The following is a 25,484-nucleotide window of genomic DNA, read 5'->3' on the forward strand; positions in this document are numbered from 1 at the left end:
GTTTGGAGGAGATATTATTTTGGTTTAGTTTTGATCGTTATTTTCTATATCGTATATTTATTTATTAGGATTTCATCCGTAATTGGTCTGGTAAAACCATTTTGATAAAATCCATTGTAAACATCTTTAAAATGATTTTTATTGTCACATTTCCTACAGTTTTATTGAGAAATATTTTGTATATTTTAAATATATTCAGAATATATTATTTTCTATTAATTATATTCTTATTTTTGATTCCGAAAACTGTATAATTATTATAATTTATCGCAGCAAATTCACTAAGACTTTTTCAGTACCAAGTCAATTTTTTGTGCCAACCTTTTGGTTTTGTTTCTCTTCCCTTTTTCCTTACACAATGATAACGGAAAATATTAGGAGCTAAATTTTTTTAGCCAAACGCCCTACCACCTACACATAACATGTATCAGAAGTCACACGGGAGAGGAATTCCCGTTTAAGTTGGAGTTTAAGTTTGCAAGAGAAAGCATTATAATACAACAAACCGGCATATCTATGTTTCTTGAACCTTAAGAATGCATTTGACTGAGTAAAATTAAAGGACGTTATCCACTTATAGCGCCACTGTAAGGTTTGTTGATAAATTTTGTTAATACTATTTGTAATAACTGTTGATGTGAAGTAATACTAAATATCTAATGTTTGTCTCTAAACCAGGAGTTGTAGAATTATTTCCTTTAAAAAGATTTTCACCCTTTAATATTTTTTAGGAAAGAAAAGCCTTTCTTTCTATCCAGCAAGAAGATTCTTTTAAACGGCGTCCAATTTAAATTGTTTAGTTTAGGAACAACGTTTAGTGTTTGATGCTCAGGAAATCTCTGTAAGTATTTTTTTGGTTTCTTCCTTTGTAGTTACACCTTCCAGTTCCTCAAATAAAGATACTTACGACCCAGCTCTCTAACCAAAACAAGAGTGGCCGTTCGCAAACGTTTTGGTTTGTTTGCTTACCCTATCTCCAGCCTAGTAATTGCTTAGTCCCCACTTTCAACCCCCTACAAGTGATACCCAATATGGTAGGCAAATTAAATCGTTACAATTTCTATATGTTTTCATAATAACTTCTAGTTAACTGTCTTTTACGGGCATGCAAATTGGCCGAATCCTTAAGAAGTGTCAAACGGCATTAGCAAATTTTCCGGCAAATGGGAGAATTCTCCGGCAAATGGGCAAATTCTCTGGCATAGCCTGCTAGACAAGCTGCGTTAAGTCGCACACATTTTGTGTTGTGTTACTAGATTCCAAATATGAAAACAAATAAGTATTTAGATCGATATCACTGGCGAAAATGATTACAAGTATAGGAGTGAAAGAAGAATTAACTTCTTACTGTTCCACTCCTGTAGGTGATAGGATATCATTAAGGCTATTCGAGTTAAGGCTTTGTTTACAGCTGTTCTAAACAGTTCGTTTGTGGTGTAACCAAACCACTCTCTTAAATTTCCCATCCAGAACGTCCAGAATCTTCTGTTGCTCAGATTTCTTCGTCCTTCAACCTTTCACTGCATTATAATATTTTGTAGGAATTTATACTTTTGTACGCGTATTAGATGAACCAAGTATTCCAATTTAATTTAAAAAAAAACTCAATGCTTTTTATATTGTTTGCTTTTATACTGTTTTATATTGCTATTTGAGAGTCCATGCTTCCACGCCTGAGAACAAGGTACTAACACATATAGGGATACATATCACGATTATTAAACAGTTTCTTCATGTTTATCAAAATGGAGAATTAACTAAAAAATATTTTAAAATAGTAATAATACCTAATTTTGTTATCGATTTGTATATCTGTCTTCGCAATTATTCGATGAATCGTAGAGAATATGTTAATATGCTACTGCGATGATGGTTTTAGAGTGACTATAAATTATGAAGTGATTTATTTAATTCTAATCACGTGTATCAATCATAGAAATATCGAGTAGGGGAGTAACATTTATTTTATTACATCTTTCTAGATACTAGATATTTTCGAACATCGTAACTTCAAGGAATGGTAAAGATTGATCTTATCTTAACTACGAAACTTCATTCGTTCGAACTACCTCGCTAAGAATCAACAAATTCCGAACTTTTCTCCCCGACTCGAGAAGTTCTTTTCTATTTCTCTCTGTGATGTTTCTTTTCTCCCGCGGCGTATGGTCTAAATGGAATTAGATTACCAACATAAAGCGCGTTATTATCTTAAAAAACTTCCTCTTCTTCCTAATTTGGCTCGTTTCGTAATGGTAACAGTCCAGGCGAGCTGGATAGAGGCGGTGGCTGATTTTTAATTGATGGAAGGTACACACTTTCACCTTTACTTTGCCTGGGGATAGCTGACGGCGAGATTAGAGATGAACGTGCGGATGGGTATAAATAGGCATAATATTATCATCTGTGGGTTATTATACGTCAGCGTTTGGTCAGATTCGTGAGTATTGAGTTGAATGTATATAAAACATATATACTAGCAAAAATAAATAATGTGATTATATAAGTAAACCTAGTGATATGTAGTGAGCACTATACAGACAGACACTACACAAACAGAAAACACAATAAACTTTGTAATGTAATTTATTCATATGTCTATTTACATTTCCTCACTTTCAAAAAATGCGACTTGTAAGGCCGGGAATAGTAAATATTTGATAATTTACAATAAAAATTTGCACTCTCTTGTTTATTAATTATTTTACTAGCATCCCGTTCGACATTGATCTAAATTCAAATCGAACGCCTGTAAAACAATTTATTTTTAATTTATAAGATTTCTTAAGATTCTGTGTTTCCTTACATCAGAAGTTATTTCTATTAAATTTATTTATTTATTCCGCAGTTAAAATTTGTCTTCTCTATAAATCTGGCTAGAAAAACCTTTTTTTCATCTTCGAGTTCCATTTTCATTCTTGTCCAACACACGATATAGTAAAAGGTCTTCAAAAAAGAGGTTACGAATCTATTCAAGGAGACAAAACACTGAAATAAGAAACTAAAAAGACTCTTGAAATGTACGAAGGAATTAAAAAGCTGATGAGAAAAAAAGAAAATAAGAAGGATATGACAACAAACTAGAGCAACAAACTTTTCAACATAAAAAAATCTAATTATTGCTAGTTAGTAACTTCAAAGCAAAGTTCAGCAAAGAGAAATTAAAAAAATAAAAAGTGAATCAATTAATGCATATCTAAGACATCTGGCAGATGATAGCAACACTGAATACTCCCTAAGGAAGGCTACTAAAAGATTTAAGAGGTCGATAATCCATTCAACTTCAGTCTCCACCAGTCCAAAAATAACAAAAGAAGAAGTTATTTATGTAGTAAAAGTTCACAAAAACAGAAAAGCCACCGGTCCAGACAATATCAATGTCGAAATACTTAAACTAATTGCAGTCAACGAAAGTAAAAGCCTTGACTTAATAACAGCAATATTCAATAAGATATATGACACAGGTAAAATACCATCAGTCTGGCTAAAATCAACATTCGTAACATTACCAAAAAAGTCCAATGCCTCACACTGCGATGACTATCTAATATTAAGCATGATGTCTCATGCCCTTAAAACTTTTCTCAGAATCATTCATACACGAATTTACAAGAAGTGTGAATTTCGAATCGATCATCGGTCCATATGGCTTAGGAACCAGGAACGAACGAGGTACACGTTTTGTTGAATTTTGCCAAGACAACAACCTGGTGGTTCTTAACACATGGTTTAAATTACGTAAAGACGTCTATATACGTGGAGGTTTCCACAAGATTGCGAAGGAAATATTGTGAGGAACCAAATCGACTACATTACAAATAACAAAAGGTTCCGTAATGGTATTCTAAATGTAAAAACGTACCCAAGCTCTGACATAAATTCAGACCACAATCCTCTAGTCGCAACTATATGATTAAAACTTAAAAGAGTAGACAAGGCTAAACCCAGTCAGAGAATAGCATGGAGTAGTGCTGACCAAGGACAGCAACAGAAGTATGAAGACATGGTAAACACGCAGTTAGAGTCTAAGACAATACCAGTAAACAGAAGACAATAAATGAAAACATTGAAGACATTTGGGAGAAAATTAAAAATACTGTCTGGGAGGCAGCAGACCAAAGTATACAGAAAGAAAACGGTAAACATAGAAAACCATGGATGGCAAACGAAATATTACAAATTATGGAGAGGAGCCGGATGGTAAAAAACAAAAACCTACCAAGATATAAAGAACTCAACAGGGAAATTAAGAAAAAAATTAATGTAGCTAAGGAAGAGTGGATGAAAGAAAAATGTAAAGAGGTAGAAGATTTGCAAATGAACAATAAAGATAGAGAACTATACAGAAAGGTTAAAGAAGTAGCTGGAATATGGAAACTCAAACACTTATCTATTGTAACAAACAAGAAAAACCAAATGTGATTAGACCCTAAAAAACAGAAAGAACTATGGGAGCAATATCTTAAAGATTTGTTTGGTGATCAGAGAACAGAAGAGCCCCCACAAATAGATACAGATGAAAAATTTAACATTCTTAAAGAAGAAGTATTGCAGCCAATAAAAGAAGCAAAGAACAACAAGGCATCCGGCGAAGACCTCTAATAACAGCCGAACATTTTAAACACCCAAGTGATAATGCTGTCAGGAAATTTACGTACCTCTGCAACATTATATATGAACATGGCATAATACCGCATGACTGGCTAACATCCACATATACAGCTCTTCCTAAAAAACAAAAAGCAAGAAAATGTGAAGACCATCGAACTGTATCCCTAATGAGTCATGCCGCGAAGATTTTTATGCGAATAATTTATAACCGAATTCAAAATAAGTGTGAAGAATACCTAAGTCGTTCTCAATATGGTTTTAGAAAGGGTACAGGCACTAGAGAAACAATTATGGAATTGAAACTGATGGCATAAAGGTATCTTGAGGTTCCAAAACGGCTGTATGTGTGCTTTGTCGATTATAGAAAGGCCTTCGACCGCATCAAACACGAAAAATTGATTGAGGTGCTAAAAGAAGTAGGGTTGGACGGACACGACATAGCTATCATAAGTAATACATACTGGAACCACACAGGATGCGTTCGAACAGAGAACGGAAACACCAAGTATATCAACATAGAACGAGGAGTGCGTCAAGGGTGCATTTTATCCCCCCTATTATTTCATGTATATGCCGAACATATAATTAGAGCTTCTCTTGAACATCGCCCTGAAGATGCCAGAGCCAATGGAATCATCATTAACAATATAAGATATGCCGATGACACCGTAGTATTAGCAGAAACAGAAGACCAACTAAAAATATTGATGAACATATTATCAGAAGAAAGTCACAGGCTGGGCTTGGACATTAACTTTTCCAAAACCAAAATTATAGTATTCCACAAAAACCCCCATGAACAAGTTACACCTAACATACAAATAAATGATATCACCCTTCACAGTTCCCAAAGCTTCATATACCTGGGCAGAGAACTAAATAGTCAACTAGACCACTCAAAAGAAATTAGAAGACGCATTGAAATAGCAAGATCTGGTTTCATGAATATGCGTAAAATGCTCTGCAACCCCAAGCTATCAGTCTCAATAAGATTGATAAGTGTGCTCTCTATTACTATATGGAAATTAAAGACCTGGACATTAAAACAGTATGACGTCAACAAATTAAATTCATTTGAAATGTGGATGTACCGCCGAATGCTAAGAATAAGCTGGACCAGCAGAACTACGAATGAAGAACTACTGAGAGCAATGAAAACGCCCTCATCTGGTTAATACTATCAATATTAGAAAGACGTCATATCTAGGACACATAATACGCCATAAAGAATTTGAGCAGCATAGGGAATTGATGCAAAGCAAAATTCGAGGAAAGCGAAATGTAAGAAGACAAAGAATGTAGTGGCTTAAGAAATTGACATGGTGGTTTGAATGCGGTAGTGCAGAACTATTTAGAGCGGCAGTCAACAGGGTCCGCATAACCGTGATGACTTCCAACCTTCGATAGAAGACGGACTTAAAGAAGACACATCTGATAGATATTTTGAAGTTAAACAAGAGCATGTAATAACAAAAGAGATCAAAGCGGTGGTCCCTCAGGTAAGTGTATTAAGATCGGTCCTTTACTTATTATACACTAGTTTGATACTTGAGCTAGAAAGAATACCATAACTACTTTTGCTATGATGATACTGTCATTCTAGCAGGAAATACCAGTAATCCTAATTATACTAATTATCAATTAACAGACTCCATGATTAAACGGAGAATTGGAATTGGAAAATCAAATTAACCGAAACTCAATCAATTCATATAAATTTTAGAATAGCCTTAAGATGCTCGATTGTTTTGGAAGAAACTGCACGATAAGATGAAAATGGAGGAGCTAGAAAAGAGTTATAAAAGAATAATTGGTTGATGGGGAGAAACTCTGCACTATCCATCTCCTTCTTCTAGTTCCATGACCGTTACCGATCGTTGGATATCATGTTGGCTACCATATTCGCTATCGTGACTTTATTGATAGCAGCTCTAAATAATGATGTAGTCGATTTTCCGTACCATTGTCTTAGATTTTTCAGCCATGATGTTCTTCTTCTTCCAGGACCACGTTTGCCTTGGATCTTTCCCTGAATGACCAGGTGTAAAAATTCATATTTTTCAGGGTGTCTCATAATGTGACCGAAGTATTCCAGCTTGCGTCTCACCAATATGTCATTCGAACGCGAAGGTAATACTACGATCGTGGCTCCAAAGTACGTTCCTCATTCTTACAAAAGTGGCTCGGGCTATCCATATCTACACTACCCATACATAATAAATTAATGCTATACAAAAAAAGACACGGACATGGAAATGAAAGACGTTAACAAAATTATCAAGAACGTGGTAGGAAATCATGAACAGCGACTCCAAGAACATATAAACGTCAAGTCAATCCAGCTCCTCGGTAACACAGTTTTAAAAAGGGAGACTGAAAATTACAAGGAAAAGACTTAAGTTTAACGCAGTGTTAGTATTAAAAGCAGAGCAAGTGTTGTGTTTAGATAGGTTGCATGTTAATCTATTTGCGTTAATTATTAAAAAAAAAATAAAGCACTGATCCAAACTAAAATCTGCTGTAATGTAAATACATATATAAATAGTCTATTTGTTGGTCATCAATTGATATAAATATATTCTTGATTGTCTTTTTATGCTCATTTTTATTTATTTATAATTAGTAACTTTTCTTGAATCTGCGTCCTCAAAACGGTTATGTAAATGATGCCGGATGTGAGACGATGAAGGATCTGAGAGGAAAAAGTAAACAATGGCTTCCACATTTATGGTAAGTGACAGATGCGACGATTTGCAAAAAATTCTAAATTAAAACCTAACTGAAGTTCGTAAGTTATTTTCACTTAAAGAAAAGATAAAATCTTTTCTCAATCCACAATAAACGATGATAGATTTGACTCCTTAGAAGCACAAAAGATGCAAGCGATTTGTGTCATGTATCAAAGGGGCAGCAAATTCTTTTCCTTTTGCTTCATCCTTTCCTATTTTCAAAATGAAAAATGGGGTTTTATGTCGCAAAGCCTACTTATTTTCCATCGGCTGCAGCGACTATCTCGTTTTGCATGGACGTCCGTATAGGAGATAAAAAAGGAATTGAACTTTGCGGGATTATCAAGATTATCATACTTGTTATTTTAGTTACATTCCGATGTAATTGCTCTAAATATAGTGCTCTATCACTGTATATTTGATAGCCACTTCTGTACGTTTAGTATTGCTCGGAAGGTGGGTAACATATTAACACTTAACTAAAAATAAAGACTAGAACTTAGTGACAAAACTGAACTATATACAACACTGTATATAGAGGGGATATAAGATATCGCAAGATACAGAAAGCCTTATATAAAATTAGATCTTGGTTTAACATAAACATGTTATAGTTTCGTATTTTCCACGAATTTAAATTTATCGGCAAACAGACTACAAAATTTAAAATCATTAGACAGCGACCAATTTGAAAAAACCAAACGTAATAGAGATCGTAAATCAACCGGAATGCGCGCCATATCGCCTACTAAAGTAATTGTACACTGAGAGAACTGATATATGGCTAAATTTATGCGAAAACCCGGTTAACGCACTGCAAGATTACAAATCTCAGTAAAACGTTGACATTTCAGTGTTTAGGACGATAAAATTATTGAATTCGGCGCTCAAAGGCTAGTTTTAACAAAAATGACAACTATTTAAATTTTCATTTAAAAACTAACTATACTAACTAAAATATATTTATTTAGTTTGAAAGAATGATGGAAAGATCCCTAGCGACTGGAAAACCGGGATTATATGCCCAATCTATAAAAAAAGGGGACAAACTGAAATGCGAAAATTATCGCGGCATAACCCTCTTGTGCACAGCGTACAAAGTTTGTACTGATATACTAAATAAACGACTCCAACAACTAACTGAAAATATTGTCGGAGGATATCAAACCGGTGTCTGACAAGGAAGATCTACAACTGATCAGCTATTCACAGTGAAACAAATTCGAAACAAATCGTGGGAATACGACATTGACGTCCACAACATATTCATAAATTTTAAAGAGACCAAAGATATAATTAATAGACAAAAGTGATATCAAATATTGTATAGCTTCAACATCCCCCAAACATACATCTGACTAGTAAAAGCAACAATAGACTCGTCAACACTAACTATCAGAGTACAAAATGAGCTCACTGAGAACTTTTCAGAAGTCAAAGGATTAAAACAGGGCTGGCAAGGAGAAGGGCTGGCACCGACACTATTCAACCTGACTCTTGAATATGTGATAAGACAGCTTTTAAAGGAAGAGGTAATCTCCTAACAAATAAATCAATACATATTGCCACCTATGCCAATGACATTAGCAATATGTCTAGCAAAACAGAAAATGCGGCAGAAATATATTCACAAATGAAAACATGGGCAGAAGAGATCGGACAAGAAGTAAATATTCAAAAAGACAAAAAAACTAACTCAGGCAAGAACTAGGGGAAACAGACGCACAGTTGAATTAGAGGATGATATTGAAACTAGAAATTTTCACATATCTGAGAGTTACATTAAACACGGATGGAACAGAAGAACCAGAAATTCAAAGAATAGTAAAGGGAAACAAAGCTTACTTTTCACTCGCCCATGTGTTGCCCTCCAAAAACACACACTGGATATCAAAAATCAGGGTCTACAAGACTATTACCAATAGTATGTTATGGATGCGCAACGTTGGTGATGACAGAAGACGTAAACCGAAAGCTGGAAGTGGAACGAAAAGTCCTAAGGAAGATATTTGGACCTGTTAAGGAAAAGGGAGTATGGAAATCCAGGTATAACCATGAACTATACCAACTGTTCAAAGAGGCACCGATCTCAGAATTCGTTAAACTTCATAGAATTATGACAAAAAAAACATCAATAAAACTCACGAAATTTTTTAAGAACCATTTCTTGACACTTGCCTAAAGCTACACACCAAGAGGAAAACATCTTAATTTTCTTATTTTTACCTTATTACCTGTTCTCGGTACCATCTATCTATCTATCTATCTATCATTTCCCCTTTTTCTAATAATTTGACTATATCGAAGGCGTAATTAAATTAAATTAACAAAAAACAAATGAGTGAATAATCTTCATTTTTCATATGACTACGCCCCTGATCAATTCTCTTCCTAACCTCTGTGGCCCGCGATCCGTGATCGTTTATATTTATTGATTGATCGTAAGGAACCGTTTCGATAAAACACCGCACGCTGTTAAGGTACTTTCGCATTAATTTACGTAGTTTACAGTTTGCTTAGTAGTTTCCCTCTAATATCCATCTATCTTTGTATACATATATTGTTATAGGTTCCCATCTACACTGGCTGAAAGCCAAGGACCGGTATAGAGATGGACTATAGCGACTCAGTGAACCAGTGAGTTGGATTGAAATTGCATGGATGCAAACATTCAAATAACACTAGAAGACATTTTATTACTGCACTCTTAAATTGTCACATTGGCCTGCACAGTACTGCATTTGAACAAATTCTCTGGGTAGGGTGTAGCTCGAACCATGACCTAGGAGACGTAATCACAACAAAGTGGCATGGCTATTGATTTATATAGGGATAAAATATATAACATACCAAGTAAGAAAAGCGTATACAAAGGTGAAAAAACCTTTCTAAATTTACACAATTCGGAATATCTGTTTTGAACAGAGTTTTCTTCTTCCTCAGCTTTTAACTTTATAGAAGTTGCTGTTCCTTACTCTTCTTCGCCATTCATTTCTCTCCATCACCTTCTTCACCTAAACTTTTCTCTATCAAGCCACACAGTCCTTCCATCTTCTTTCGATTTTCCTCTACCTCTCTTTCCGTCATTAACTAACAGCTATATCCATCGACCCACATATTTTTTAATTCTATGTCTGACGTGACCAAACCATTGCCCCTGTAGTCACCCCGGCTCTTTCCCTAATCACGTTGTTCCTTATCCTGTCCCTTGTAGTCTTACCCAAAATCCACCCTATGAGTTTTATTTCAGCTACCTACAACCTTTTTTACTGAATCTTCTTTTTTTCCCCGATTTTTCGATCGCAGAGTCCCCGCTCATTCGCTTCCAGTTCAACCACTCAGCCTGCATTCTGTGGACAATTTCTCGATCTAGTGTCCCATTTTCCGTTATGCAGGAGCATAAGGTATTTAAATTCTCCTACTCGTTCCAACATTTATTTCCCAACATTTCTTTGCTCTCCTCTACAAACACCATATCAGTAAAGAGCATTGACCAAGGAGCCTTCTCCCTTACCTTCTCTATAAACAAGTAGCAACTCAGTGAAGAACTTCGATGCAAACCAACATCACTAGAAAACTTTCGGTCAAACCGACACTATTCCTTACTTTGATGTACGGTCACTCACACATATCCTTCAAGAGCCTTACGTACTTCTCAGAAACCCATTTCTCTCATATATCTCCATAGCTCTTCTCTATTAACTGTGTTGTACGCCGAACTGTACGTTGTACGAAAAGTTGTAAGATCTATAAATCCCAAATATAGCTATCTTTTCTTCATATTTTTCTGCCATATTTTTCTATCAACTGTCTCAAAGCAAACAAGGCATCAGTTGTCCTCTTTCCTGGCATAAACCCAAACTGTTCTTCTCATATCGATGTCTCACCCCTTAACCTTCGCTCTAAAGTTCTCTCCCAAATTTTCATTATGTGCGGCATAACGTTATCTCTCTATTGTTCTTACATTCCTGAATGCCTCTTTTATCTTTATACAACAATACCATCACACTATTAGCATGAATTAGTATCCTTTCTTCCTCATATATCGTAATCATTTGCCACAAAACATCAACCCCTTCCTCTCCTAGAGCCTCCCAAACCCCCACAGCATTCCATCAGATCCTACTGCCTTACCATTCTTCATTTTATTTAACGTCTCAACGACCTTCTCTCGTTATTTCAACATCGGTTATTAACACTCTTCCATCCGTACTATTAATCTGCCGCATGTGAGTTAAGTCATTTGATGACTCTTGCTTTAGCATTGCTGTATAAACTTTTCATCCCCTCGGGTGTTTACAGCTCTTCATACAGCTGTGCAGACGATATTTCCTTAGTAGTAGCTACAGCGCGCTTTGATTCCCTCTTTGGTGTCTTGGATAAACCCGTATCTTCCTCTCTTTTAGACCTGGCATGCCTCTTTCTTCTCCCTATCCCTTTGTTGCACTTCATCGCTCCACCACCAAGATTCTTTGTCTCTAATAGGCCCTTTACCAGTTGTTTTTTCTAGCACTTCACCTCTCAATGATACCACAACTTTACTGATGGCAACTCTTCCAGCACTCTCAGCTCTGTGTTTTGAACACCGTACTGAATGCAAAAAAAGACAAAATGCAACTCTCCAGGAAAATACCAAACTTTTCATGCCGAACTTTCAACCGAAAATTGAAGAAACAATAAAACTCATATGTACTACATTATACTGTAAAAAAGCGACTCAGGATATCTAAGTTACGCAATTCGTAGACGAACATCTCTAGACCTGCCAACTCACGAACAGGACTCGACAAGATCGCTTAGTTTCCAATAACGTTTCAGCTTTCTTGATGTTTCTCGTATGCTGATGACGAACTGGGTTGGTGGAGGAGAGATATTTTAAGTGGGGATTGCAAGGTAAAACACTAATTCGATTTGTTGTGTGTTTCTCGGTCGGTCGGCGTTTCGTAAATTATAAATTACAAGAAGTGGTTGCAACTTGAAAATGTGGATAACCATTATATAATTTATTATAAGAAGTGTTTTTATGGTTAAACGTGCTTTCTACAGTGTTATATGGTGTACAACGTATTTGTATTGTGGTGTTATCGAATGCTGAGAAAATCGTAGCTCAGCCATAAAATTATTGAAGTTCCCCAAAAGAATGCAAAAAAAAGGAAGATCTTATGAACTCAGTTAAAAAAAAATAAGTAGGTATTTCGGATTGTGATATTGCAGAATCAAAAATGTAACGTATATAACTGATTGCCGACGGAAAGATCAAAAGTATAAGAGTAATTCGGAAGACAATGAAATTCCTGGCATAAATATTATTGGACCAGTAAACCATCAATAGAGTTGTTTAAATCAGCATACAATTGGCTAATGTAGTTACTAGCGGCCTAATGAATACGGAACCCTAAGATTGTTTTCATCCATTGAATTTTTAAAACTTTAAGTTTCCACAACGTTTATTGCTTTCTTTTTTTATCTTTCACTTCAACCAAGAATAAATTTGTAAAAAAATTCTGGGACATATAGTTAATGAACGAAATATTATTTTTCGTTTTGTTTTCATTTTGGTGGACGAATTTTGTAGACGTTTCGACAAAATCTAATTTGCTACGTGGCTGATACGTTAAGATGTCGTGATTAACTGATAGTCAGCATTGCCCGTATTTATCCATTGCTTCAACGGACTATGCAGCGGTGCAGGAACTGATTAGCTAGCTGTATAATACACTGTTGGCCTTTCTTATTCACTTATTTACTATCAGTCGTCTACTTTGTCTAAATAAACACGAATACGCTCTCAGCTCTCAACCTTTACCTATCTTGGAAAGGATTACTTATCATTCAAATAACCAAGACTAGAAAAAAAAAATACCAACTAAACTTAACTCGAGAAAGAGCCAATTCTAGACCAATCAGAGCTCCACTGGTACACACACTGGTAAAAAAATAAATAAATGCGGATTTGCATCATATTATCAGTAAAACCGTAATTTACATAAAAAGCTTAAGGAGACTGCTGGAATATACAGAAAACGAAGACCAACTACCATAGTTAATCAGGATAACCAGATAGTGCTGGGTGAAAAGGAGAAAATTGATATATGGGAAAATTATATCCAGGAGCTCTTCCATGACGAAAGACCCATGAGTGAAGTTTATACAGACGACCAGCTGACTGGCCCTTCAATCACCAAAGAGGAGATAGAAAAGGCAATATTAAATTCAAAAAACAATAAGGCACCTGGACCAGATGAAATCCCGTCAGAAATACTCAAATTACTGGATGAAAGGGGAATTTCAGCACTACACAAAATATTTAACTTAATTTATGAAACTGGCTGCTATCCTCAACAGTGGTTACGCTCTACCTTTATTTCCCTGCCCAAGAAAGTCAATGCAAAAAGATGTAAGGATCACAGACTCATTAGCCTGATGAGTCACACTTTAAAGATATTCTTAAAAATACTACATCAAAGATTATACAAAAAATGTGAATGGGACATCAGTGACTCCCAGTTCGGGTTTAGGCAAGGTTTAGGAACACAAGAAGCAATAGTAGCAACACAGGTGCTGGTCCAAAATTGTTACAATCAGAAGAAGGATGTGTTCCTATGCTTTTTAGATTACCAAAAAGCGTTTGATCGTGTCCAACACCACAAGTTAATGCAGATCCTCAAGAAAGTTGATATAGACCAAAAAGACATAAGATGCATTGAAAACTTGTACTAGCATCAAACGGCACAGTTAAAAATAGACAATTCTATATCCAAACCCATACATATAAGAAGGGGCGTTCGACAGGGATGTGTGCTTTCCCCTCTTTTATTTAACATTTATTAGGAAGCCATATTTCAAGAGTCTTTGAAGGATGCAATGATGGGAATCAAAGTGAATGGAGTATTGATCAACAACATACGATATGCTGATGATGGTGTCTTAATTTGTGACAACATAGTCGATCTTCAACAACTTGTCACTATAATCGGAGAATACAGTAAGCGAATGGGATTAGAGATTAATACCAAAAAAACCAAATTTATGATCATCTCCAGAAACTTGAAAACTCCACCATAACACTGAATACTAAGTCCATTGAAAGAGTGAGTAAATTTAAATACCTGGGATTGTGGCTTTTTGAAGACTGGGCATCGGACAGGGAAGTAAAATGTCGCATTGAGCAAGCTCGACAAGCTTTCGTAGAATTCAAGAAGGTACTGCCTTGTTCAGAATTCGATCTTCAACTGAGACTAAGGTTTACTAAGTGCTACGTGTGGTCAGTGCTGCTATATGGCGTAGAGGGCTGGACACTCAAAACGAGGGATATAAACAGATTAGAAGCTTTCGAAATGTGGCTCTATCGCCGTATCCTAAAAATACCATGGACAGCAAAAATCACAAATATAGATGTCCTTAAAAGAATAAACCAAGAACGCCAACTTTTCGAAACCATCAAGAAAAGGAAAACGGCGTATCTAGGTCACATCATGCGAAATGAAAAATACCAGTTCCTCCAACTTATAATCGAGGGTAAAATTAGACAAAAACAAGAGAGGAATGGGGCGCAAGAAAATGTCCTGGCTCCGAAACATAAGGCAATGGACAGGGATTAACGACATACAATCTCTGATACATATTGCAAGAAATAGAGAATTAATGGAAAATGTGATCGCTAACATCCATTAGTGGATTTGCATCTGAAGAAGAAGATCAGTAAAACACAACACCCTAACACATTGGCAAATAAGATTCTACCGAAGCATCTGTACCATAGGGAAAACTTCATTTAAAAGATTTAACACCCAGAAATACACGAAAACATTTTCTTCCATACGTGAAATACGAAGTAAATAATGTTGTACTTACGCAAACTTTGTCGTAAAGTGTTAAATAATTCACGTGAAGTAAAATGTCAGTTAAAACAATCACCAAACTGCCTTCCTGTTTACATTTAGAAATTGAAGCACTTGATAGTAGCAGTTTACTTAATGTTAGTGTCTTCCCTATAGTTATTAATATAAATATGCCTAAAAGACCATGCAGTAACAAAGAACAGAGCTTTGTTGTAATTTATAGATTCATTTATCACTTTTATAAAAACGAAGTGAGTTTTGCAGATAAAACTGCTGAAAAAGAGTTATATAAATAATAAAAAAAGTACTTAGAAAGAATTGCAATCAAGTCATTAACACTTTAACTACATCAAGGGACGAGTTTATATATGTAAGTAGGTTAATAAAGTCCGAACAACTTCTACATGTTACTATCTCACAGGTATAAAAAGCAATTAGCTGCCGCGAGGCCGGCAACGCCGCAGCGCAATGAACAACTAGTTTACGGGGATACGTAAGTAACCAAACGGGCACAACAGAGAGCTACTGCTACTTCAACTATAGCATGCGGAGGCTGCAACGCTTGAGCTCGCTCGGGATTCACGAGATACATAATGTACAGCTGTAGAGAGGGTATCAAGCGTCGGAAGTAATGCAATAATAGCAGTGAGTGCGCTGGTGGCGGCACCGTAAATGTTGCATACGTTGGGAATTATCGGAGATTAAGTATTGTTTTACTTTTCGCAGCGAGTTAGTTATCGCGTGAATATTGATACGAAGAGGGTAAATAGTTTGAAACCGCAGTTAGGAAGTAAGGTGTTAAGTGTCGTTAAAAGTAAAAACTAACGATTAGTTTCTATTTTTTTACAGTTAGTTTCTAAAACTTTTATCAGTTAGTTTCATCGCTAGCAAATGTCCAGTGCTAGATCACTTTCTGAAATTAACTTGAGATCTTGATCGTTAATATTTTAATGAATAATTTTATTATTTTAGAGGAAAACTATATTCGTTTACGATTTTATTATGCAAATTATTATGGGTTCCGGATTTTCTTTTTCTACATTTTTTAATTCATTACGAAGTACAAAGGATATTGAAAACGACCCTGCTGCCATTTTTAATTATGCCGTCATATCAGAGGGCTTTTGAATAGTTTTAAATAGGTGTTAGTTCATTTAGTACAGTTAGCATCCAATACAGTTCTGAAACCCTTACCTTGTGATATGTTTTTTACTAAAAATTTTACATATCGGAATAAACCAGAATCAACTGTTATAAAAATTACATTTTACTAATCGAAGATGGGGTGCTGACCCCAAAGTTGCATTGATGTTTTACAGAGCATACGTGCGATCTATTGTAGACTATGGTTGCATTCTGTATGGTGCCGCCAGTAACACACACTTATTAACTGTAGACCGCATTCAGTTTAAATGTCTAAGAATATGCTTGGGCACCATGAAGTCTACTCCTTGCCCTGTACTACTTGCTGAAAGTAATGAAATACCTCTTCAAAATCGTCGAGAAATTATGGCAATTAAACATATCCTGAAGCTAAGATTAAATAATAATAATCTACTTAGTCAACTGTATGAGTTATCTATTGAAAACCTCTCAAATAAATACTGGCGCATAAAAAATTCTCCTCCACTTGCTGATGCTTTCTTAGAAACTAATGAGTATCCTAATATCTATGGCAAAGAAAAAAGATTACCAATATATAAAGCTAATTTTCAGGTAACATTAAATAAACCAAAAGTCATTATACCAAAGTACACAGAATTCCCACAAATAAACTTTGTCTTACTTAGATCCATATTGAGTGACCATAATGATCACGTAATAATGTATACAGATGGTTCCAAAAAAGAGGATGGTGCCACAGGTTGCGCAGTTTACATTCCACATAAAAGCGAATCTTTGAAAATTAAACTTCCATCACATTGTTCAATATATACTGCTGAAGCGGTAGCTATCGAAAAAGCATTAGATTGGCTAGATTCACACAATTTAAATAAAGCAGTAATATTATCAGATTCATTATCGGTCATTAAAGGATTAAACTCAGATATGACTCAACATAAAAGAAATAATATTCTTTGTGCTATTAAAAATAAAATATATAGTAAAGATATTACAGTTATTTGGGTTAAAAGTCATATAGGTATCGAGGGAAATGAACTGGTTGATCAGCTTGCTAAAGATGCGACCCTTGTTGGACTCTATATTCCCATATTTACATTGGAAGACTTACAACAACATTATTACAACAAAATTTTTATAAATTGGAAAGAAAAATGGAAAAACATAGCAACGAATTCAAATAATCAATATTATACTATCCACCCTACCCTACCACAAGATGTTGACTATATTTTCAAATATGCAATGCCAAAGAAGTTGACAGCCACAATTACTCGACTGAAAACTAATCACGGTGCATTCCCAGCTCACTTGGCTAAGTTAAATATTATCCCTTCTGGGGTATGCTCATGCGATAATATATCACAATGTGACATCAACCATATTCTTTTTAAGTGCGATAAACATAGGTATGAAACAGATCAGCTGTATTCAAAACTATCAGAACTTAAAATTCAGACTCCCATAAACATCACCCATTTACTCTCTTTAGATAGTAGAGAAGTATACGAACTAATATGTAACTTTTTATTTAAAGTTGGTTACATTATTTAAAAACTAATATCTTACATTACAATTCTGTGGCTAAAGGACTAGTTTCCAAGCCAACTCACCAAACACACACACACACACACAAAAATTACATTTTTTCTTTGATAGGTAGAATTTAATAGAATTCAGATATGGAAACATATGAAATATAATGTAGCAAGATCTGTTTACCGATACTGAGATAAGTTATAGTAAGAATATAACAACACTAGTGGGTTAACATTAGTTCAGACACACACATCATCTATAATTATAGATAGTTCAAACACTTCTGACCATGGAGCTGCGCGAAGGCGGAGTCAAATTCACGTAAAGGCAGAAAGGTTCTATTGTAAGTGGATTTATACAGTGCATAGTACAATGCATTTCGCATGAAAGTGGGGACTAAACCACATTTCGTCTACTGCGCCGTGGTCAGGAGTGCTTGCACTATCTCTAACAAGAACACAATATACTACTGAAAATACGAAAACGGCAATATACAGAAAATGGAAGAAAATCTTCAAAGCATCAACATAAGACAGGCGTACAGATATCTACGCAATTTAAGAGAAGGATACAAACCCCGAACAAATCTATGCAGAAATCAATAAGGGCAAATAACCAGTGATCCAAAAGAAATAAAATCAGTCTGGAAAACCTATTTCCAAACTCTTTTAGGGACACAATAAAATGAAGAGCATATGGACATGCATCACAATGAGGGAGACACCGAAAATATAGAACCCCCAACGATGGAAGAGGTAAAACAGGCAATACGAGCACAAAAGAACAATAAGGCTCCAGGTATTGACAACGTCCCCCCTGAGCTATATAAATTAGGTGGCGGTCACCTAGTAGGACAAATGCATGTGCTCATGAACAAGATTTGGAATGATGAAAAGATCCCTAATGATTGGAAAACCGGGATTATATGCCCAATCTATAAAAAGGGGATAAACTGAAATGCGAAAATTATCGCGGCATAACCCTCTTGTGCACGGCGTACAAAATTTTTACTGACATACTAAACAAACGACAAACAACAACTAACTGAAAATATTGTCGGGGAATATCAAACCGGTTTCCGACAAGGAAGATCTACAATTGACCAACTATTTCACAGTGAAACAATTTTTAAACAAATCGTGGGAATACGACATTGACGTCCACAACATATTCATAGATTTCAAACAAGCCTACGACTCAATTAATAGGAACAAGTTATATCAAATATTGCAGAGCTTTACTATCCCCCAAAAATACATCTGACTGGTAAAAACAACAATGGATTCGTCAATAGCAACTGTCAGTGTCCAAAATGAGCTCACTGAAAACTTTACGATAGTCCAAGGATTAAAGCAAGGAGACGGGCTGGCACCGACACTATTCAACCTGACCTTGGAATATGTGATAAGACAGCTGAATATAGGAAGAGGTAATCTCCTAACAAATAAATCAATACAGATTGCCGCCTATGCCAATGATATCAGCATCATGTCTCGCAGAACAGAAGAGGCGGCAGAAATATATTCACAATTAAAATCAAAGGCAAAAGAGACCGGACTAGAAATAAATATTCAAAAGACAAACAAGTTAACACAGGCAAGAGCTAGGGGAAACAAAAGCACAGTTGAATTAGAGGACGATATTGAAACGGTAGAAAGTTTCACATATTTAGGAGTTGCATTAAACACGGATGGAACAGAAGAACCAGAAATCAAAAGAAGAATAGAAAAGGGAAACAAAGCTTATTTTTCACTCGATCATGTGTTTCGCTCCAAAAACACACACTGGAGATCGAAAATCAGGGTCTACAAAACTCTTATCAGACCAATAGTATGTTATGCATGCGAGACATGGATGATAGACAAAAAGAAAACTCGAAGTCTTCGAAAGAAAAGTCCTAAGAAAGATATTTGGACCTATTAACGAAAACGGGATATGGAGATCCAGGTATAACCATAAACTCTACCAACTGTTCAAAGAGACACCGATCTCAGAATTCGTTAAACTTCAGAGACTTCGCTGGGCTGGTCATGTAGTAAGAATGAAGACAGAAAGATTGCCGAAAAGAGCCCTAGATAGTAAAATGCAGGGCGCAAGACCAAAAGGAAGGCCACGGAAAAGATGGGAGGATGAAGTGGCAGTGGACGCGCAAAATTTGCTAGACGTTAGAACCTGTAGAAGATCGGCGCAGGATTGACAAGGTTGGAGGCATAGTTTGGAGGAGGCCAAGGCCCGATCTGGGCTGTAGCGCCATTGATGAGAGAGAGAGAGACAATATACTACTAACATTATGCACATAAAGATCAGAACTTGATATTAACAGAGGGTATAATAACACAATTTACGAATTTCAGTTCTAAAAGTGCAAACATGGCTGATGCCTCCAAGACCAAGGCCAAGTAAGAGTAACAACTGTCAAAATTTGTCTAATTTCACCCCAAATTGAAAATAACATTTTTAGATTATCAATTTTTTATAATTTTATTTCAGAATTTTTGAAAACGATTTGAGTATTGAATGCAAAAAAGAAAACAGAAGAAGGAAACAAATTAAACAAAAATGACTAATTTTGTATTGTATTGGAAAAACTATTTATTTAAAGAAAAATAAAGATTGGGATGAAAAAATAGACAGAATAAAAAATTTGCTCAAACAAATACCACCTTTACTCCAGACCAATTGATATTTTTACCACCACAAATGAGATTTTTTACCAAAATCCTTTAAATATGTATGCAGAATAATTTTGAATTCGGTTCGGGTAATGAACTTGCTTTTGTTCTTAAAAATGGAAAAAAAATTTAATTTCTCTTGCTTAATATTTATCGTCTAATAGTTTTAACTATAATATGCAAGTGTTTACTTTAAGTTTTAAAATGACTAGTTTACAATGAGTAATGCGATTGTTAAAATACCGGCAAGTGCTTATCTTTGAAGGGGTTGGGCCTACAAATTTTTCATTTAGTTGTCGTCTTTGCAACAAGGTTGTTTATAGAAGTGCATTGCAACAATTTTGAGTTGCGTTGAAATTTCGTTGTTTTGAGGTGGTCTTTATAATTGTAGTATTTTTTTCTTGTTTGTTTTTTGAAACTGTATATCTGTATAAATAGAAAATGTTTAGACCATGGGTAAAATTGAATCACCTACAGTTTTTCGTCCATGGGAGTAAGAGAACCCAAGTAGTGGTAGAGAAAGTTCAATAGTCAACAATCATTTAAGTGATATAAAAAACAACGATACTAAGACTGGAACTGTAAAAAAGAGTTTACGACAAAAGGATTGTTTTGAATGAACAATCCAAGAAAATTTATATGAACGTTTACAAAACTTTGCAAAATGATCCTGAAGTTAGTTATAAAGGCAGTACCATAAGAAAAGCGGTCTTTCTAACAGGAATTCCGTATTTCCCTATGCGCGACATTGGGAAAAGTGGTGTTAAAAAGAGAAAAACAAGATTGGATGTTAGAAAACCTAAACATCTTATAATATCATGACTACTAATGTTTAAGCAGTTTGGTTTACGAGGAATACGAAAAATATTGCAATACCAACAATTGATATTGTATACATCAAGCTTGTTGCCACTGGAAGAACCTGCCATAAACGAGTTTATGCAGACGGCTGAAAAAACTTGGATTTAAATACAAAATCGTTGATAAACAAGTGGCTATTAGGGAAAATAAGAAGAAAGTATATTGACGTTTATATTATTTAGAAAAAATTCCAGAATATCGAGACCAAAAGCGAACAATTTATTATTTAGACGAGGCATGGTACGAAGCGCATGAAACCGTTAGCAAGGGTTGGACTGATGGATGGTTGCACTTCGAATAAAGCTTCTAGAATGATTATTGTGCAGTGTGGATCTTCAAATGGTTAGGCGTCAAATGGGTTAAAGCGTTGCGGAAAAAAATAGAAAAATGTAGTATGTATATATTATAATCAGAATATAAATTCTAATATAAGTATTCAAAAAGTGGTTTAGGAATACATTACTTCCTAATGTAACACCTAGCAGTGTGATAAATATGGACAAAGCCAGCAATTACCCAAGACTTGATAACCCAAGAACAAAAATTCCGAACAAATTGTCTTCAGAACAGGAAATACAAAAGTTCATCTCAGATACTGATTTGTTATTTTTAAGAGAACTATCATAAGATAACTTATGACAAACAATATATACTGGCCACGATTGCAACAGAACATGGCCATACTGTTTTGAGGATATCACGTTATTTTTTCTTTTTAAATCCATAGAACTTATTTGGGGACAAAACGAATTCGGAAAAAAATTTGACGCGAAACTGATCTTCTGCCGCATGGAATAATTGTCCTGCGTTTGATATCTGAGTCCATTCACGAATGTTTTTTAACCAAGCAACCTGTTTTCTTTCTAAACCTCTACGGCCTTCTATTTTGCCTTTAAGGATCAGTTGTATTCTATATCGATTTCCCCTCACTATATGTACCAGATAAAATATTTTCCGGTGTTTAAGTCTTTAGAAATTCTTTATCGCTGTTGACCCTCCTTAGTAATTCCTCATTAATTTTTCTTGTGGTCTAAGGTATCTTCGGAATCCGTCTATGAATTCACATATTTCCAATGCTTCAATTCTGTTCATACTTGATACTTTTAGTATCTACACTTCTGCTCCATACAAAAGTAGTACACACCAAATATAGCACTTAACCATTCTTAGACTTAAACTGAGATGATTATTGCAAAGAAATGTCTTGATTTTCATCAAAGTAGTTTAAGTTATTGCTATTCTACATGTAACTTTTTCAACTTGAACTCATTTAGTTGAAGCTCTGCATCTGGATGTGGGCTACGACTAAAGACTAAAAACTTGGTTTTGTTTGAGTTTATTTTAATGCTCATTTTTTCTCATATTTTGTAAACACGATTAAGAAGAATTTGGAGACCTTCAATATTTTCTGACAAAATTACTGTATCATCTGCGTATTTAATTACATTAAGTAGTTCCACGTTGATTTTGATTCAATATGGCTGTCTCTCAAGTGCCTTTTTAAATAGCTGGTCCGATAGTGTAATTGTCTCCAATTTTTACGATAGCAGTTTGATTCCAGTACAAATTTTTAATGACACGAATATCTTTCGTCATCTATTCCTATATTTTTTAGCATCCGCATTAATTTTACATGCTGTACATTATAGAATGCTATCTCGAAGTCCACGAAGCACGTAAATACATCTTTTCTTTGATCACGGCATTTTTGCAATAGGATATTTAGCGCAAAAAGTACCTCCCTAGTTCCCATAGCATTTCTAAAAGCAAATTGGGTATCTTCGAGATCTTCTTCGCATTTGAGTCTAATTCTGGTTTAGGAGTATTCTTAGGAAAATCTTAAGAGTGTGGCTGATTAGGCTAATTAATCGATATGCTGAGCATTTTCTAGCATTGTGTTTTTTAAGTATTGTAACAAAGTTGGACTTAAGCCAGTCTGCGGGAATCACTTAAGTGTTATATATTGCATTAAAAAGTTTTACTGGTATTTTTGTTATCTATCAGCTTTAGCAACTAAGTTGGTGTATTACCTGGACCACAAGCTTTTCTAATTTTAGCGTAAACATATCAGAAAATAAGCGAAAATAATAGCTATGGAAAGCTGTCTCTGACTCTATTTGAACAACATACCAACAGTTTTTCTTAAATGTTGAATTAGCATAACTTGTCAGCAGCATCCCTAGTTTCTGTATTTGGTGTGGATCTTTTTAATTCTCGATAATTCTTATTTTTAATCAATTTTAGGCTAATGCAAAGCATCATGAATCTTTCGACTAATTTACAATTAATTATTTTTGCTTGGTTTGTTTGTTTGGTATTTGATTTTTACGCTAGTGCTAAATTATTTGCTATAACCGTTCATGGATAGAACATTGATTATACGACCCAGGTGAGACTTGGGCAATTCACAGACGGGTCGTGCGTGAGAGCTATCACCAAGTATTACGCATGGTCATTACAACAATGATTAGGAAGCAAAAACCGCTACCGGAGTATATACCAATCGACATGGATAAGAAGCGTGGGTGATATGTAAGGAACTAGCTCTATTTATAGTGCCGTGCACTTCTCAAGATTAACGATTACATTACTTTGACTATCTTAAGCATTCGTCTGTATATTTTATAAATTTGATCATCTCTATCTATTCTGATGTAGTTTTCCAGGTATTTGTAATTGTCTAGTGTTATATATTTTATATTTTCAGAGTTTTTTTTCTTTTGAGAAGAGATCTTTTAAAATTGCTTTCTCGAAGCCAATTTAAAAAAGAAACTTCTCGTATGCTGAAGAAGACGGTCTGTTATTGATAGTCTACCTGCACTACCATTATCTTTCTCTTTCCGACAACACGGCCTGTTTACAAGCGTCTCCTTGGTAACCGATCATCCCGGTAGTTGAGTCTCGGAGTGTGTTACAGGTTCGGATGTTCTAAATGCATGGACATAGAATATTAGTCGCAACTTACGTCATGCGTGATTTAGGGACAACGTCCCTTGTAGGTTTGAGTGTGGATGGTTTTTAATAAAATACAAAAAGCTAATTTATTCTAATACATTATATGAAGTATATAAGTAATTTTTGTATAGAGCTTCTAAGTATCTCTTTAAAATAAACATGCATTTTTCAATTCGAGTCTAACTATTCCTCTATACGTATTTCATGGTTTCCCAATCATCAAGAAGAACTTGTCAGATTCGAATTGAGAACAAACGAACCGCCCACCTATGACACAATGTACCAGAATACGGCTGGTAGCAACGTCTATTCGAAGAAACATAAAGTCAAAAGACTTCTTATCGTAAACGTAAACTGCAAAATACATGATTGGGAAAACTGAAATACGTATAGGTGAATAGTGGAACTAAAATCGAAATATCCGTCTAGATATATATATATATATATATATATATATATATATATATATATATATATATATATATATATATATATATATATATATATATATATAACATACATCATAATAATATAACTATTATATTTAATGAGAGTAAACCGTAATGTTAATTAAACATAATTAATATTTCATATTTCCAACTCTGAAATATTTCCCAAAATACAAATTGTTCCTATTTTTTATTTTATACTTGTATCGAATTTGAAATTCATTACTTTCTGATCAAGGCTGCTTTAAAAGACAAAAACAAATCATGTAACTAAATAAAAATGACATACCTTTTGTCGAAGAATTTTATTAGTTAATGTTTATCCAGCTGTAAGTAGCCAGCTCGTGGCCAGCGTTGATGACATTTTCGGCATTCTGGAATAAAAAAGAATCATTAGCAATAAACAAAATTAAAATTTACCACTATAAACAAAAACTATAAGTTGGAGAAACTGATAAAAATACCGCTGATAGGGAACCTCTAAGGTACACTCTGGGCTAGTGCGTGGATTGCCGAAAAGTACTCGACAGACTGGCGGAAATAAAAGTGTCACATTCGTATGGGTTCCAGACCTTCGGGGATTACAAGGCAATGAATGAGCTGATGAACTTGTAGCCACAAAATACTTCGGTCCAGGGCGGCTCTAGCAGCAACTTAACTTTTTTTGGGAGGTAAGAATCTCCAAGAGACCTCTGGGAATGTGACTCA

The 25,484-nt window shown here is 35.0% G+C and overlaps 1 protein-coding gene across 1 annotated transcript in view; it reads right to left on the reverse strand.

Annotated features, from left to right (window-relative positions):
• The window catches only part of LOC140450238 (uncharacterized), a 498,980-nt gene that overhangs the window by 115,369 nt on the left and 358,127 nt on the right, over positions 1-25,484 (reverse strand). Inside the window, exon 3 of the mRNA XM_072543758.1 lies at positions 25,066-25,150. The gene's annotated coding sequence lies outside the window, so the exon portion shown is untranslated. The remainder of the gene's footprint in view (positions 1-25,065; positions 25,151-25,484) is intronic.

Source organism: Diabrotica undecimpunctata, chromosome 1 (assembly GCF_040954645.1).
Source record: "Diabrotica undecimpunctata isolate CICGRU chromosome 1, icDiaUnde3, whole genome shotgun sequence".
NCBI classification, from domain to species: domain Eukaryota; kingdom Metazoa; phylum Arthropoda; class Insecta; order Coleoptera; family Chrysomelidae; genus Diabrotica; species Diabrotica undecimpunctata.